We start from the raw sequence: 15,536 nt of genomic DNA, 5'->3' as shown, positions 1-15,536 counted from the left end.
AGGAAATCATCCCGACACGCTGCAAAGTGCATCGGCGCTGATATCCGGTGACAGATGGATACGGGTGGAATATCACTTTGCAAAGACGCATACCTTAAGGTGCCTTGGAAGCAATCAACTAATTGGAGGTTCACCCTTGACTTAAGTCGTGGTGTTGCGTTGCCACTGAGAGGCGGCGGGCGGGTGAAGCTTTTATCGCTGTCGCACGACACGAGGCAGAGGACACTTTGTTCAACTTGATAATGCACGTCACGCTTCACTTTGAATCTCACGACCCTTTTAGCAGTGGCCACTAACATGCCGACGCGGCTCCCCCGTCACAGGGGTTCAATTAGCCGGAATGGTTCAAGCAGAAACAGAAAGCTGGACTTTCCCGGTACTAAAGTATTTGCTTTATGGCCATGATTCGCTCAGCTACTCTATTTAGGCATATATCAGCAGGGTGCCATATCAAATGAGTTGTGTATCAAGGGCCTCACCTAACAGTACTGACCTGTTTATCATAGTGGTTGTCTGAGAGTCTGTGATGCAACTCCATGTGTGCTCAATTCTGTAGTAGCAACCATATTTATGAATAGTAGTCTCAGTGTATTTTTTAGTATGGACCAAAACATTCCCAATATCCATCCATCCATCTTCTTCCGCTTATCCGAGGTCGGGCAGCAGCCTAAGCAGGGAAGCCCCGACTTCTCTCTCCCCAGCCACTTCGTCCAGCTCCTCCCGGGGGATCCCGAGGCGTTCCCAGGCCAGCCGGGAGACATAGTCTTCCCAACGTGCGCTGGGTCTTCCCCGTGGCCTCCTACCGGTTGGACGTGCCCGAAACACTTCTCTAGGGAGGCGTTCGGGTGGAATCCTGACCAGATGCCCGAACCACCACGGCCTGTCACAGGGGTTCAATTAGCCGGAATGGTTCAAGCAGAAACAGAAAGCTGGACTTTCCCGGTACTAAAGTATTTGCTTTATGGCCATGATTCGCTCAGCTACTCTATGTAGGCATTTATCAGCAGGGTGCCATATCAAATGAGTTGTGTATCAAGGGCCTCACCTAACAGTACTGACGTGTTTATCATAGTGTTTGTCTGAGAGTCTGTGATGCAACTCCATGTGTGCTCTTTAGTAGCAACCATATTTATGAATAGTAGTCTCAGTGTATTTTTTAGTATGGACCAAAACATTCCCTATATCCATCCATCCATCTTCTTCCGCTTATCCGAGGTCGGGCAGCAGCCTAAGCAGGGAAGCCCCGACTTCTCTCTCCCCAGCCACTTCGTCCAGCTCCTCCCGGGGGATCCCGAGGCGTTCCCAGGCCAGCCGGGAGACATAGTCTTCCCAACGTGCGCTGGGTCTTCCCCGTGGCCTCCTACCGGTTGGACGTGCCCGAAACACTTCTCTAGGGAGGCGTTCGGGTGGCATCCTGACCAGATGCCCGAACCACCACGGCCTGTCACAGGGGTTCAATTAGCCAGAATGGGTCAAGCAGAAACAGAAAGCTGGACTTTCCCGGTACTGAAGTTCTTGCTTTATGATCATGATTCGCTCAGTTACTCTTTGTAGGCATATATCAGCAGGGTGCCATACCAAATGAGTTGTGTATCAAAGGCCTCACCTAACAGTACTGACCTGTTTATGATAGCGTTTGTCTGAGAGTCTGTGATGCAACTCCATGTGTGCTCAATTCTGTAGTAGCAACCAAATTTATGAATAGTAGTCTCAATGTATTTTTTAGTATGGACCAAAACATTCCCAATATCCATCCATCCATCTTCTTCCGCTTACCCGAGGTCGGGCAGCAGCCTAAGCAGGGAAGCCCCGACTTTTCTCTCCCCAGCCACTTCGTCCAGCTCCTCCCGGGGGATCCCGAGGCGTTCCCAGGCCAGCCGGGAGACATAGTCTTCCCAACGTGTCCTGGGTCTTCCCCGGGGCTTCCAACCGGTCGGACGTGCCCGAAACACCTCCCTAGGGAGGCGTTCGGGTGGCATCCTGACCAGATGCCCGAACCACCACGGCCTGTCACAAGGGTTCAATTAGCCAGAATGGTTCAAGCAGAAACAGAAAGCTGTACTTTCCCGGTACTAAAGTTCTTGATTTATGGCCATGATTCGCTCAGATACTCTATGTAGGCATATATCAGCAGGGTGCCGTATCAAATGAGTTGTAATTATACTATTGTTTGTATTTTGGAGCAACATCAAGGGCCTCACCTAACAGTACTGACCTGTTTAGCACAGCGTTTGTCTGAGAGTCTGTGATGCAACTCCATGTGTGCTCAATTCTGTAGTAGCAACCATATTTATAACTAGTAGTCTCAATGTATTTTCTAGTATGGACCAAAACATTCCCAATATCCATCTATCTTCTTCCGCTTATCCAAGGTCAGGTTGCGGGGTCAGCAGCCTCAGCAGAGAAGCCCAGACTTCCCTCTCCCCAGCCACTTCGTCCAGCTCCTCCCGGGGGATCCCGAGGCGTTCCCAGGCCAGCCGGGAGACATAGTCTTCCCAACGTGCGCTGGGTTTTCCCCGTGGCCTCCTACCAGTTGGACGTGCCCTAAACACCTCCCTAGGGAGGCGTTCGGGTGGCATCCTGACCAGATGCCCGAACCACCACGGCCTGTCACAGGGGTTCAATTAGCCAGAATGGTTCAAGCAGAAACAGAAAGGTGGACTTTCCCGGTACTAAAGTTCTTGCTTTATGGCCATGATTCGCTCAGCTACTCTATGTAGGCATATATCAGCAGGGTGCCGTATCAAATGAGTTGTAATTATACTATTGTTTGTATTTTGGAGCAACATCAAGGGCCTCACCTAACAGTACTGACCTGTTTATCACAGCGTTTGTCTGAGAGTCTGTGATGCAACTCCATGTGTGCTCATTCCTGTAGTAGCAACCATATTTATGACTAGTAGTCTCAATGTATTTTTTAGTATGGACCAAAACATAACCAATATCTTCTTCCGCTTATCCGAGGTCGGGTCGTGGGGGAAGTAGCCTAAGCAGAGAAGCCCAGACTTCCCTCTCCCCAGCCACTTCGTCCAGCTCCTCCCGGGGGATCCCGAGGCATTCCCAGGCCAACGTGTTCTGGGTCTTCCACGTGGCCACCCAAACGCCTCCCTAGGGAGACGTTTGGGTGGCATCCTGACCAGATGCCCGAACCACCACGGCTTTACTCTGAGCTCCTCCCGGATGAAATAGTTTCTCACCCTATCTCTAAGGGAGAGCCTGTACCCGTGATCTTGTCCTTTCGGTCATAACCCAAAGCTCATGACCATAGGTGAGGATGGGAACGTAGATCGACCGGTAAATTGAGAGCTTTGCCTTCCGGCTCAGCTCCTTCTTCTTCACCACAACAGATCGATACAGCTTCCGCTTTACTGAAGACGCCGCACCGACCCGCCTGTCGACCTCACCATCCACTCTTCCCTCACTCGTGAACAATTTCCAATACCCCCCAACCTAAAGGTAGACCTTTTTTTTTTTAAATTGCATACAAGGATAGGATAAATAACATTCAGAATGTGGAATGTGGTTGGTGATGAAACATATTGAATTACCGCCTATCAATGCATGCCTCCTCTGTACACTTAATCCTTGCTAGTTTACATTGTGGTGTGGTGGCCCGTAGACTGGAGCTTGTATGCTGTTCAGGGCTGCTACAAAGGCTTTTAAAGTCATGTTGATAGTAGGCTAATATAGACACTTACATCATGTGTTGTCTTCATTATAACACTTATATAAGACTTTTAAAGTCATTTTGATAGTAGGCTAATATAGACACTTACATCATGTGTTGTCTTCATTATAACACTTATATAAGACTTTTAAAGTCATTTTGATAGTAGGCTAATATAACTAATATAGACACTTACATCATGTGTTGTCTTCATTATAACACTTATATAAGACTTTTAAAGTCATTTTGATAGTAGGATAATTAAGATAATATAGACACTTACATCATGTGTTGCCTTCATTCTAACACTTATATAAGACTTTTAATGTCATTTTGATAGTAGGCTAATTAAGCTAATATAGACACATGATGTTGTCTTCATTATAACACTTATATAAGACTTTTAAAATCATTTTGATAGTAGGCTAATTAAGCTAATATAGACACATCATGTGTTGCCTTCATTATAACACTTATATAAGCCTTTTAAAGTCATTTTGATAGTAGGCTAATATAGCTAATATAGACACTTACATCATGTGCTGCCTTCATTCTAACACTTACATAAGGCTTTTCATTTTTGCGGCATTTTTTTGTATCCATCCGAGGGTACTGATTTTTTTTGTCGAAAAATCTGGATTTTTTTCTAAATGTCAAAAAGTCGAAAAAAAATTGTGAAAAAGTCGGATGTTTTTTTCTAAGTGTCAAAAAGTCGGAATTTTTTTGTCAAAAAGTCGGGATTTTTTTCTAAGTGTCAAAGTCGCAAATTTTTTTGGTCAAAAAATCTGGTATTTTATTAAGTGTCAAAAAGTCGGAAAAAAATTTGTCGAAAAATCTGGATTTTTTTCTAAATGTCAAAAAGTCGAAAACATTTTCGCCAAAAAGTCGGGATTTTTTCTAAGTGTCAAAAAGTCGGAAATGTTTTTGTCAAAAAAATCGGGATTTTTTTTCTAAGTGTCAAAAAGTCAGGATTTTTTTCTAAATGTCAAAAAATCTGGATTTTTTTCGTCAAAAAGTCAGGTTTTTTTTTTAAAGTACAGATTTTTTTCTAAGTGTCAAAATGTCTGAATTTTTTTCTAAGTGTCAAAAAGTCAGAATTTCTTTGGTCAAAAAGTCGGGATTTTTTGGTCAAAAATCTGGATCTTTATTAAGAGTCAAAAAGTCTGACATTTTTTGGTCAAAAAATCTGGATGTTTATTAAGTGTCAAAAAGTCGGAAATTTTTTTGTCGAAAAATCTGGATTTTTTCTAAGTGTCAAAAAGTCGAAAAAAAATTTGTGAAAAAGTCGGGATTTTTTCTAAGTGTCAAAAAGTCGGAAATTTTTTGTCAAAAAGTCGGGTTTTTTTTATTAAGTGTCAAAGTCGCAAATTTTTTTTGTCAAAAAATCGGGATTTTTTTTGTCCAAAAATCTGGTATTTTATTAAGTGTCAAAAATTTGGAAAAAATGTCGAAAAATTTGGATTTTTTTCTAAATGTCAAAAAGTCGAAAACATTTTTGTGAAAAAGTCTGGATTTTTTCTAAGTGTCAAAAAGTCGGAAATTTTTTGGTCAAAAAGTCGGAATTTTTTTCTAAGTGGCAAAAAGTCGGACATTTTTTGGTGAAAAAGTCTGAATTTTTTACTAAGTGTCAAAAAGTCTGAATTTTTTTTGTCAAAAAGTCGGAAATTTTTTGGTCAAAAAGTCTGAATTTTTTTCTAAGTGTCAAAAAGTCGGAATTTTTTGGTGAAAAACTCGAAAAAAATTTCTAAGTGTCAAAAAGTCGGAAATTTTTTGGTGAAAAAGTCGGGATTTTTTTGTCAAAAGATCTGGAATTTTTTTTGTCAAAAAATCGGGATTTTTTTAGGTGTCAAAAAGTCAGAAATTTTTGGTCGAAAAATCTGGATTTTTTTCTAAATGTCAAAAAGTTGAAAAAATGTTTGTCAAAAAGTTGAAAAAATGTTTGTCAAAAAGTCTGGATTTTTTATAAGTGTCAAAAAGTCGAAAATGTTTTCGTCAAAAAGTCTGGATTTTTTCTAACTGTCAAAGAATCTGAATTTTTTTTGTCAAAAAGTCCGGACTTTTTTGTAAGTGTCAAAAAGTTGGGAATTTTTTTTTAAGTGTCAAAAAGTTGGGATTTTTTCCACTTGTCAAAAAGTGGGACATTTCTTGGTCAAAAAGTCGGGATTTGAGTCGCTGGAGAAAATGCGCTATATAAATATAAATCACTTCACTAATTCACACTACTTTTGACCCAGCACATTTGCTCACATTTTCAGTAGAGCCATAATAAATTCATAAAAGAACCAAACTTCATGAATGTTTTTTGTGACCAACAAGTATGTGCTCCAATCACTACATCACCAAAAAAATAAGAGTTGTAGAAAGGATTGGAAACTCAAGACAGCCATGACATTACGTTCTTTACAAGTGTATGTACACTATAAGGTCCCTGAGGCACATTACTCCCCCATACTAAGACACATTACTCCCCCATACGAGAGCTCCAAACGCCCCAGGAAAGCCTCCCTGCAGTGGCCAAGTAGTCTCAGCTCCGACCCTGGAGCAGGGCCCTGAAGGGGGCGTGGCCGTGCAATCTGTTTGACAGAGCACTAGAGAGGATGAGCCACCTGTCACCCTTTCATGGCCCGGGTGTGGAAACAAAGAGCGAGAGTGCGATGCACAAGAAGTGCCAACTCTCAACCTTATTTTCTTCTCTTAATTAAGCAGTTTCTCCGCCAGTGCCGAGAGCGACCATCTGTCACTAGCGACTCCCCCCCAGCACAAAGAGAACACGCCTCAAGGCTGCAGTAACGACCACCATTCACTTACTAATGTGACCTTTTCTGCAGCCACACGCTGCATTAGCTCCCTAATTGACTGTAATCACATAGTTTATTATTGTGTGAATGCTGCAAACATTCACACATATGCCTTTCTACACCACAATGCATCTATTTATTAGTAGTATTATTATTATTCTCCACATTTTTCACCCCATTCAAAGCGTTCCAACTTCAAACTGTTCAGCCTATTCAGGAATCCGCAGGCTTTTCCTTGACAAATTCCAAAAAAATCCCAGATTTCCAGGTTTTCCGGGACATTTTTCCCATTCAAAATGAATTGGCCATTTTTCAAACCTCCACAATTCCCACATTTTTCAACCGATTCAAAGCATTCCACCTTAAACACATTCCACCATCCTGGAAATTCAAACTTTCCCTTTTTTCAAGTTAAAAAAAATTCCAGGATTTTCCAGAATTCCTGGTTTTACAATGTCCGATTTCCACGCTTTTTTCTGGCGACTACTCCTTCCACATTTTTCAACCGTTCCACCATCAAAACATTCCTCTTAATCAGGACAAAAAAACGAAGTTGTTTATTTAACTGGAAAAATTCCCTGTTTTCCCGAAATTCCATAATAGCATTTTCTCAATTCAACATGTTACTACTTCAACATTTTTCAACGGATTTGGAAAATTTCAACACCAACCATTGCAACTCATTCAGACCATTCAAGTTTTTGTTTTTTTACCATTTTCAAAAAAATTCCCGCTTTTCCCGAAATTCCCAATTTTTTTCTGAATTTACATTAAAATCAATGGGACATTCTTCAAAGTTCCACAATTCCCACATTTCTCATCTGATTTAAACAGTTTTAACTTCAAAATATTCCGCCTGTTCAGGAATTGTGTGCTCTACTTCAACAATAAAAAATAAAAAATTCCCAGATTTCCCATAATTCCTTTTTTTTTTTTTTTTTTGCATTTTCCCCATTCAAAATGAGTTGGCCATTTCTCAAACTTCCACAATTCCCACATTTTTCAACCTATTCAAACCATTCCACATTCAACACATTGCACCATTCTGGAAATTCAAACGTCCCCTTTTTCCAAGTTAAAAAAATTCCAGGATTTACCAGAATTCCTGGTTTTACAATGTCCTATTTCCACCCTTTTTTCTGGCAACTACTCCTTCCACATTTTTCAACCGTTCCACCGTCAAAACATTCCTCTTAATCAGGACAAACGACAAAGTCGTTTTTTGAACAGGAAAAATTCCCTGTTTTTCCGAAATTCCAGGAATTCCGTAATCAATTCAATATGTTACTACTTCAACATTTCTATACCGATTTGGAAAATTTCAACACCAACCATTTCAACTCAGACCATTCAAGTATTTTTTTTACCATTTTCAAAAAAATTCCCGCTTTTCCCAAAATTCCCAATTTTTTTTGAAATTCCCATTAAAATCAATGGGACATTCTTCAAAGTTCCACAACTTCCAAATTTTTCATGTGATTTCAACAGTTTTAACTTCAAAATATTCAGCCTGTTCAGGAAAAAAATTCCCAGATTTACCATAATTATTATTTTTTTTGCATTTTTCCCATTCAAAATGAATTGGCCATTTTCCTAAACTTCCACCATTCCCACATTTTCAACCAATTCAAACCATTCCATCTTCAACACATTCCACCATTCTGGAAATTCAAACTACCCATTTTTCCAAGTTAAAAAAAATTCCAGGATTTTCCAGAATTCCTGGTTTTACAATGTCCAATTTCCACCCTTTTTTCTGGCGACTACTCCTACCACATTTTTCAACCCACTTCAACCGTTCCTCCGTCAAAACATTCCTCTTAATCAGGACAAAAAAATTAAGTTGTTTTTTGAACTGGAAAAATTCCCGGTTTTCACAAAATTCCAGGAATTCCGTAATACCATTTCTCCTAATTCAACATGTTACTACTTCAACATTTCTCGACTGATTTAGAAAATTTCAACACCAACCATTTCAACTCATTCAAACTATTCAAGTTTTTTTTTACCATTTTCAAAAAAAAATCCGCTTTTTCCGAAATTCCCATTGAAATCAATGGGACATTCTTACAGGTTCCACAACGTCCACATTTTTCATCTGATTTAAACAGTTTTCACATCAAAATATTCCGCCTGTTCAGGAATTGTGTGCTCTACTTCAACAATTAAAACATTTTTTTCCCAGATTTCCCATAATTCAAAATGAATTGGTCATTTTTCCAAACTTCCACCATTTCCACATTTTTCAACCCATTCAAACCATTCCACATTCAACACATTGCACCATTCTGGAAATTCAAACTTCCCTTTTTCCAAGTTCAAAAACATTCCAGGATTTTCCAAAATTCCTGGTTTTCCCAAGCCCTATTTCCACCCTTTTTTCTGGCGACTACTCCTCCCACATTTTTCAACGCATTTCAACCATTGCACCATCAAAACATTCCTCTTAATCAGGACAAAAAAACAAAGTTGTTTTTAGAACTGCAATAATTTCCTGTTTTTCCGAAATTCCAGGAATTCCGTAATACCCTTTCTCAATTCAACATGTTACTACTTCAACATTTTTCGACCAATTTGGAACATTTCCACACCAACCATTTCAACTCATTCAGACCATTCAAGTTTTTTACCATTTTCAGAAAAATTCCAGTTTTTCCCGAAATTCCCACATTTTTAGGAAACTGCCATTGAAATGAATGTGACATTCTTCAAACTTCCACAATTCCCACATTCTTCAACCCATGCAAACCATTCCACCTTTGACACATACCACCATTCTGGAAATTAAAACTACCCTTTTTCCACGTTCAAAATAATTCCTGATTTTCCCAAAATTCCCTAATACCATTTACTACTTCAACATTTCTTGCCCGATTTAAACAATTCTAACACCAACAAATTCAGCTTATTCAGGACATTCATGCTCCTAATAATTTGTTTAAAAATCCTGCTTTTCCCAAAATTCCCAAATTTCCAGGAAGTTCCCATTGAAATGAATGGGACATTTTTCCAAGTTGCACAATTCCCACATTTTTCCACCTATTCAAACCATTCCAACATCAACACGTTCCACTCATCCTGGACATTCAAACTTCCCCTTTTTCAAGTTTAAAAAAATTCCAGGATTTTCTAGAATTCCTGGTTTTCCCAAGCCCTATTTCCACCCTTTCTTTTGGCGACTACTCCTTCCACATTTTTCAACCCACTTCAATCGTTCCACCGTCAAAACATTCCTCTTAATCAGGACAAAAAACAAAGTTGTTTTTTGAACTGGAAAAATTCAAAATTTTTTCAGAAATTCCAGGAATTCCGTAATACAATTTCTCAATTCAACATGTTACTACTTCAACATTTCTCGACGGATTTGGAAAATTTCAACTCATTCAGACCATTCAAGTTTGTTTTTTTACCGTTTTCAAAAAAATTCCCGCTTTTCCCGAAATTCCCACATTTTTGGGAAATTCCCATTAAAATAAATGGGACATTCTTCAAACTTTCACAATTCCCACATTCTTCAACCCATTCAAACCATTCCACCTTCAACACATTCCACCATTCTGGAAATTCAAACTACCCTTTTTCCACGTTCAAAAAAATTCCCGCTTTTCCCGGAATTCCCTAATACCATTTACTACTTCAACATTTCTTGCCCGATTTAAACAATTCCAACACCAACCGACTCAGCTCATTCAGGACATTCATGCTCCCAATCATTTTCCAAAAATCCCGCTTTTCCCCAAATTTCCAGTAAGTTCCCATTGAAATGAATGGGACATTTTTCCAAGTTGCACAATCCCCACATTTTTCAACCTTTTCAAACTATTCCAACATCAACATATTCCACTCATCCTGGACATTCAAACTAACACTTTCCCAAGTTCCATACCAAATTCCGGTTTTCCTGGAAATTCAAACTTCTTCAACATTCAAACCATTCCAACATTCAAACTATTCTTACATTCATACTACATTCTGTCAGCAATTCACTTCAACTTCAGCATTGGAGCGTTCACGTTCTTCTAGTTTATTATTGTCCATCCATCCATCCATTTTCTACCGCTTGTGCCTATTCATGCTAATGTGTCATATCTGCAGTCCACAGTTCACAGTCCAAGTGGTGAGGCCTGATTTATATGCAAGCCCACATTTACCACTGCTGCTCTGAATTACTCTTATGAATAAATAATCATATTTTTGATGGGAAATTGTCGCCAAGGGCTACAGCCTGGAATGTCCCTGTGACACTTATTGGACTATTTTGTATTTTTTATTTTTTAAATGAATGCATGTACAACTAGGGTTGTACATGCATGTCATTAATGACATGCATGACATAAATGACACAATATGTTACTGCATACGTCAGCAGACTAATTAGGAGTCTTTGTTTGTTTACTTACTACTAAAAGACAAGTTGTCTAGTATGTTTACTATTTTATTTAAGGACTAAATTACAATAATAAACATATGTTTCATGTACACTAACATTTTTTGTTCAAATAAAGACAATAATGACATTTTTTGTGGTCCCCTTTATTTAGAAAAGTATCTAATCTAGTAATTTTGTTACCGGGACAACACTACTTGCAACAAACTTGTTTTTTCCTACACATAGATTTAGCGTTTTACCTTGAAAAAAATAGATATGTTTAAAATATTAAGTCCTTAAATGTCAAGTCTATGCTTTGTCCTTTTATCAAACTAACTTATGTTTTTAATTTACACATTTGCGCTGTCGGTTCGGTCTAAAATGTCGCACATTTACAGTCAATTCCCGACTGTAAGCCGCTACTTTTTTTTCCCCTACACTTTGCACCCCGCGGCTTGTAAAACGGTACGGCTAATTTATGTTTTTTTAAACAAACAAAGACTCCTAATTAGTCTGCTGAGGTATGCAGTAACATATTGTGTCATTTATACACCTATTATTTTGTACACATTATGAGGGACAAACTGTAAAAATTGATTATTAATCTACTTGTTCATTTACAGGTTATTTTCTCTTTTAACATGTTCTATCTACACTTCTGTTAAAATGTAATAATCACTTATTCTTCTCTTCTTTGATACTTTACATTAGTTTTGGATGATACCACACATTTGGGTATCGATCCGATACCAAGTAGTTACAGGATCATACATTGGTCATATTCAAAGTCCTCATGTGTCCAGGGACGTATTTACTGACTTTATAAACATAATATGAATTAAAAAAAAGGAACAAATAAAAATGTAAATAAATCATAGTAGTATCGAGTAGATATACTCCTGTACTTGGTATCATTACAGTGGATGTCAGGTGTCGATCCACCAATGGCGTTTGTTTACATTCAGGCGCGCTAGCTTTTGTTAGCGGTGACGGCGGTGAGCTATTGTATCCTTCAACGGTGTGTAGTGAAGCATGTTTAGCTATTCCTCGTCCTCCAGTGATAATGCTACTTGTAAGAAACTTACTTTATTTGACGCTATGGAGGGTGTTTCAGTGTTATAACTTCACCTTTATCTTTACTTTTTACGCCAAAATGCGTCCGTTCTCCCTTTTCTGTCTACACACTGTGTCTGCTTGTAAGTACTCTGTGTGTGCGCTGCCGAACATGCTCCTCTGCTCGTAAAACCAGTAATGTCACCACGTGACGACGGCATGCCTGTTTAAAAAAAAAGAAACGGTACTTTTTAGAGGCGGTGTAGTACCGAATATGATTATTAGTATGGCGGTACTTTACTAGTACTGGTATACCATACAACCCTAGGTGGTACTAGTACTGGTATACCATACAACCCTAGTTTGCACCTAATCTGTCAGTAGACTCGTTATGGAAGCGCTAAAAACATCAACAAGACAAAGACAGCCTCTTTGCAAAAACCTCCAACTGTAGGTTTGAAATTGGACGTTTTTTTTTTTTTTTTTAGTAAGGTGGAAGGAAAAAACTGCACTGTGGCGCCTCACCGCCTCAAATGTGGACGTGTCAAATGTGGACGATTCATTTGGTTTCCTGGAGTCTACGTGACCAAACAGGTTTTCCTCCTGGTATTGGAAAGGATCAAGTGCCCACAATCTGACTCAGTCAATCACTGATCAGACCCCATTTGCATAACAGTGTGACTTCTCCTGACTTACTCACATCCAAACACCACGTCTGTAAAATAGGGTGTACTCTTAGTAGGGTTGTACGGTATACCGGTACTGGTATAGTATCGCAGTACTAATGAATCAAAAACGGTACCATACTCTGTTTGAAAAGTACCGCTTCCCCATTCACGACGGCGCGTCGTCGTCACGTGGTGACATTGCTGGTTGTACCAGCAGAGGAGCATGTTCGGCAGGGCACACACACAGAGTACTTAAAAATTCCGACTTTTTGACACTTGAAAAAATCCCGACTTTTTGACACTTAGAAAAAAAATCCAGGCTTTTTGACAAAAGAATTTCCGACTTGTTGACACTTGGAAAAAATCCTGACTTTTTGACAAAAGAAATTCCGACTTTTTGACACTTAAAAAAAATCCTGACTTTTTGACAAAAATTTTTTCGATTTTTTGACACTTAGAAAAATCCTAACTTTTTGACCCAAAAATGTCCGACTTTTTGACAATTAAAAAAAAATACAGACTTTTTGACATTTAGAAAAAAATCCCGACTTGGACAAAATAAAGTCAGACTTTTTGGCACTAAGAAAAAATCACAACTTTTTTAAATTTACAAAAAATTCCGACTTTTTGACACTTGGAAAAAATGCAGATTTTTTTATGAAAAAAATGCAGATTTTTTGATGAAAAAAATGCAGATTTTTTGATGAAAAAAATGCAGATTTTTTGATGAAAGAAATGCAGATTTTTTGATGAAAGAAATGCATATTTTTTGATGAAAGAAATGCAGATTTTTTGATGAAAAAAATGCAGATTTTTTGATGAAAAAAATGCAGATTTTTTGATGAAAAAAATGCTGATTTTTTGATGAAAAAAATGCTGATTTTTTGATGAGAAAAATGCAGATTCTTTGATGAAAAAAAATGCTGATTTTTTTTGATGAAAAAAATGCTGATTTTTTGATGAAAAAAATGCTGATTTTTTGATGAAAAAAATGCTGATTTTTTGATTAAAAAATGCAGATTTTTTGACGAAAAAAATCCAGATTTTTTGACATTTAGAAAAAAAATCCAGATTTTTTGACATTTAGAAAAAAAATCCAGATTTTTTGACATTTAGAAAAAATCCCCACTTGGCCAAAAAAAATTCTGACTTTTTGGCACTTAGAAAAAAATCACAACTTTTTTACACTTACAAAAAATCACGACTTTTTGACGAAAAAAATGCAGATTTTCTGACGAAAAAAATGCAGATTTTTTGACGAAAAAAATGCAGATTTTTTGATGAAAAAAATCCAGATTTTTTGACGAAAGAAATCCAGATTTTTTGACGAAAGAAATCCAGATTTTTTGACGAAAGAAATCCAGATTTTTTGACGAAAGAAGTCCTGATTTTTTGACACTTAGAAAAAAATCCAGACTTTTTGACAAAAAAAAATTCAGACTTTTTGACAAAAAAAATTCAGACTTTTTGACAAAAAAATTCAGACTTTTTGACACTTAGAAAAAATCCCGAATTTTTGACACTTAGAAAAAAATCCCGACTTTTTGAACAAAAAATTTCCGACTTTTTGACATTTACAAAAAAAATCCCGATTTTTCGACAAGTTTGAGACTTTTTGGGGAAAAAAATCCAAATTTTTTGACACTTAGAAAAAAAAAATTTTTTTACAAAAATGTTTTCGACTTTTTGACACTTAAAAAAATCCTGACTTTTTGACGAAAAAATTCCCGACTTTTTGACACTTAGAAAACATCCAGACTTTTTGACCAAAAAATGTCCAACTTTTTGATAATTAGAAACAAATCCTGACTTATTGACATAAAAAAAAAAGCCGACTTTTGGACAAAAAAATCAGTTTTTTTGGCACTTAGAAAAAAATCACGACTTTTTGACACATACAAAAAATCAAAACTTTTTGACACATACAAAAAATCACAACTTTTTTACACTTACAAAAAAATCTCAACTTTTTGACACTTAGAAAAAAAAAATCACGACTTTTTGACAAAAATGAGTGACGTGGCTCCCCATCAAACAACAAAAACACAAACAAACACACACTTGCTCGCTGCTCTTTTTGTTTGCTCGTCAGGCAGAACTGATAGAAAAGCAGCTGCATCAATAAAAACCTAATGGCCACGGATGAGGCGGTGAAGAAGAAGCCAGATGAGGGGGGGGGGGCGCACAAAGGAGTCTTCTGCTCTGCTGGCCCACTTTAGATCTTATAATAGGATGACCAAGCTTAGCACGGATGGAATGCAGACTTGATCTTCTCTGCTGTGACCAAAAGACTCCCCTGAGGGAATATAATGTAGTACTACTACTGCTGGGGCCAAAAAACTCCTGAGGGAATATAATGTAGTACTACAGGCCATCTGCTCCACTGGACAACTAAACCCCCCTCCCTAACACCTTCAAGAGCGCTGTCTATAAATAACCTGCACAATCTAATTAACAGATGGAAAGTTTAACAAATATATATGTATATATATGTATATATATATATATGTATGTATATTGTATATATCTATATATACACACACATATACAGGTAAAAGCCAGTAAATTAGAATATTTTGAAAAACTTGATTTATTTCAGTAATTGCATTCAAAAGGTGTAACTTGTACATTATATTTATTCATTGCACACAGACTGATGCATTCAAATGTTTATTTCATTTAATTTTGATGATTTGAAGTGGCAACAAATGAAAATCCAAAATTCCGTGTGTCACAAAATTAGAATATTACTTAAGGCTAATACAAAAAAGGGATTTTTAGAAATGTTGGCCAACTGAAAAGTATGAAAATGAAAAATATGAGCATGTACAATACTCAATACTTGGTTGGAGCTCCTTTTGCCTCAATTACTGCGTCAATGCGGCGTGGCATGGAGTCGATGAGTTTCTGGCACTGCTCAGGTGTTATGAGAGCCCAGGTTGCTCTGATAGTGGCCTTCAACTCTTCTGCGTTTTTGGGTC

The 15,536-nt window shown here is 37.8% G+C and overlaps 1 protein-coding gene across 1 annotated transcript in view; it reads right to left on the bottom strand.

The window, feature by feature from the left end:
* rem2 (RAS (RAD and GEM)-like GTP binding 2) overlaps window positions 1-15,536 on the bottom strand; it is a 93,192-nt gene that overhangs the window by 34,949 nt on the left and 42,707 nt on the right. The gene's annotated exons all lie outside the window — the stretch shown is intronic.

This window comes from Nerophis lumbriciformis, linkage group LG03, assembly GCF_033978685.3.
Source record: "Nerophis lumbriciformis linkage group LG03, RoL_Nlum_v2.1, whole genome shotgun sequence".
Taxonomy (NCBI): Eukaryota; Metazoa; Chordata; class Actinopteri; order Syngnathiformes; family Syngnathidae; genus Nerophis; species Nerophis lumbriciformis.
This window is presented reverse-complemented; position numbering and strand designations above follow the sequence as displayed.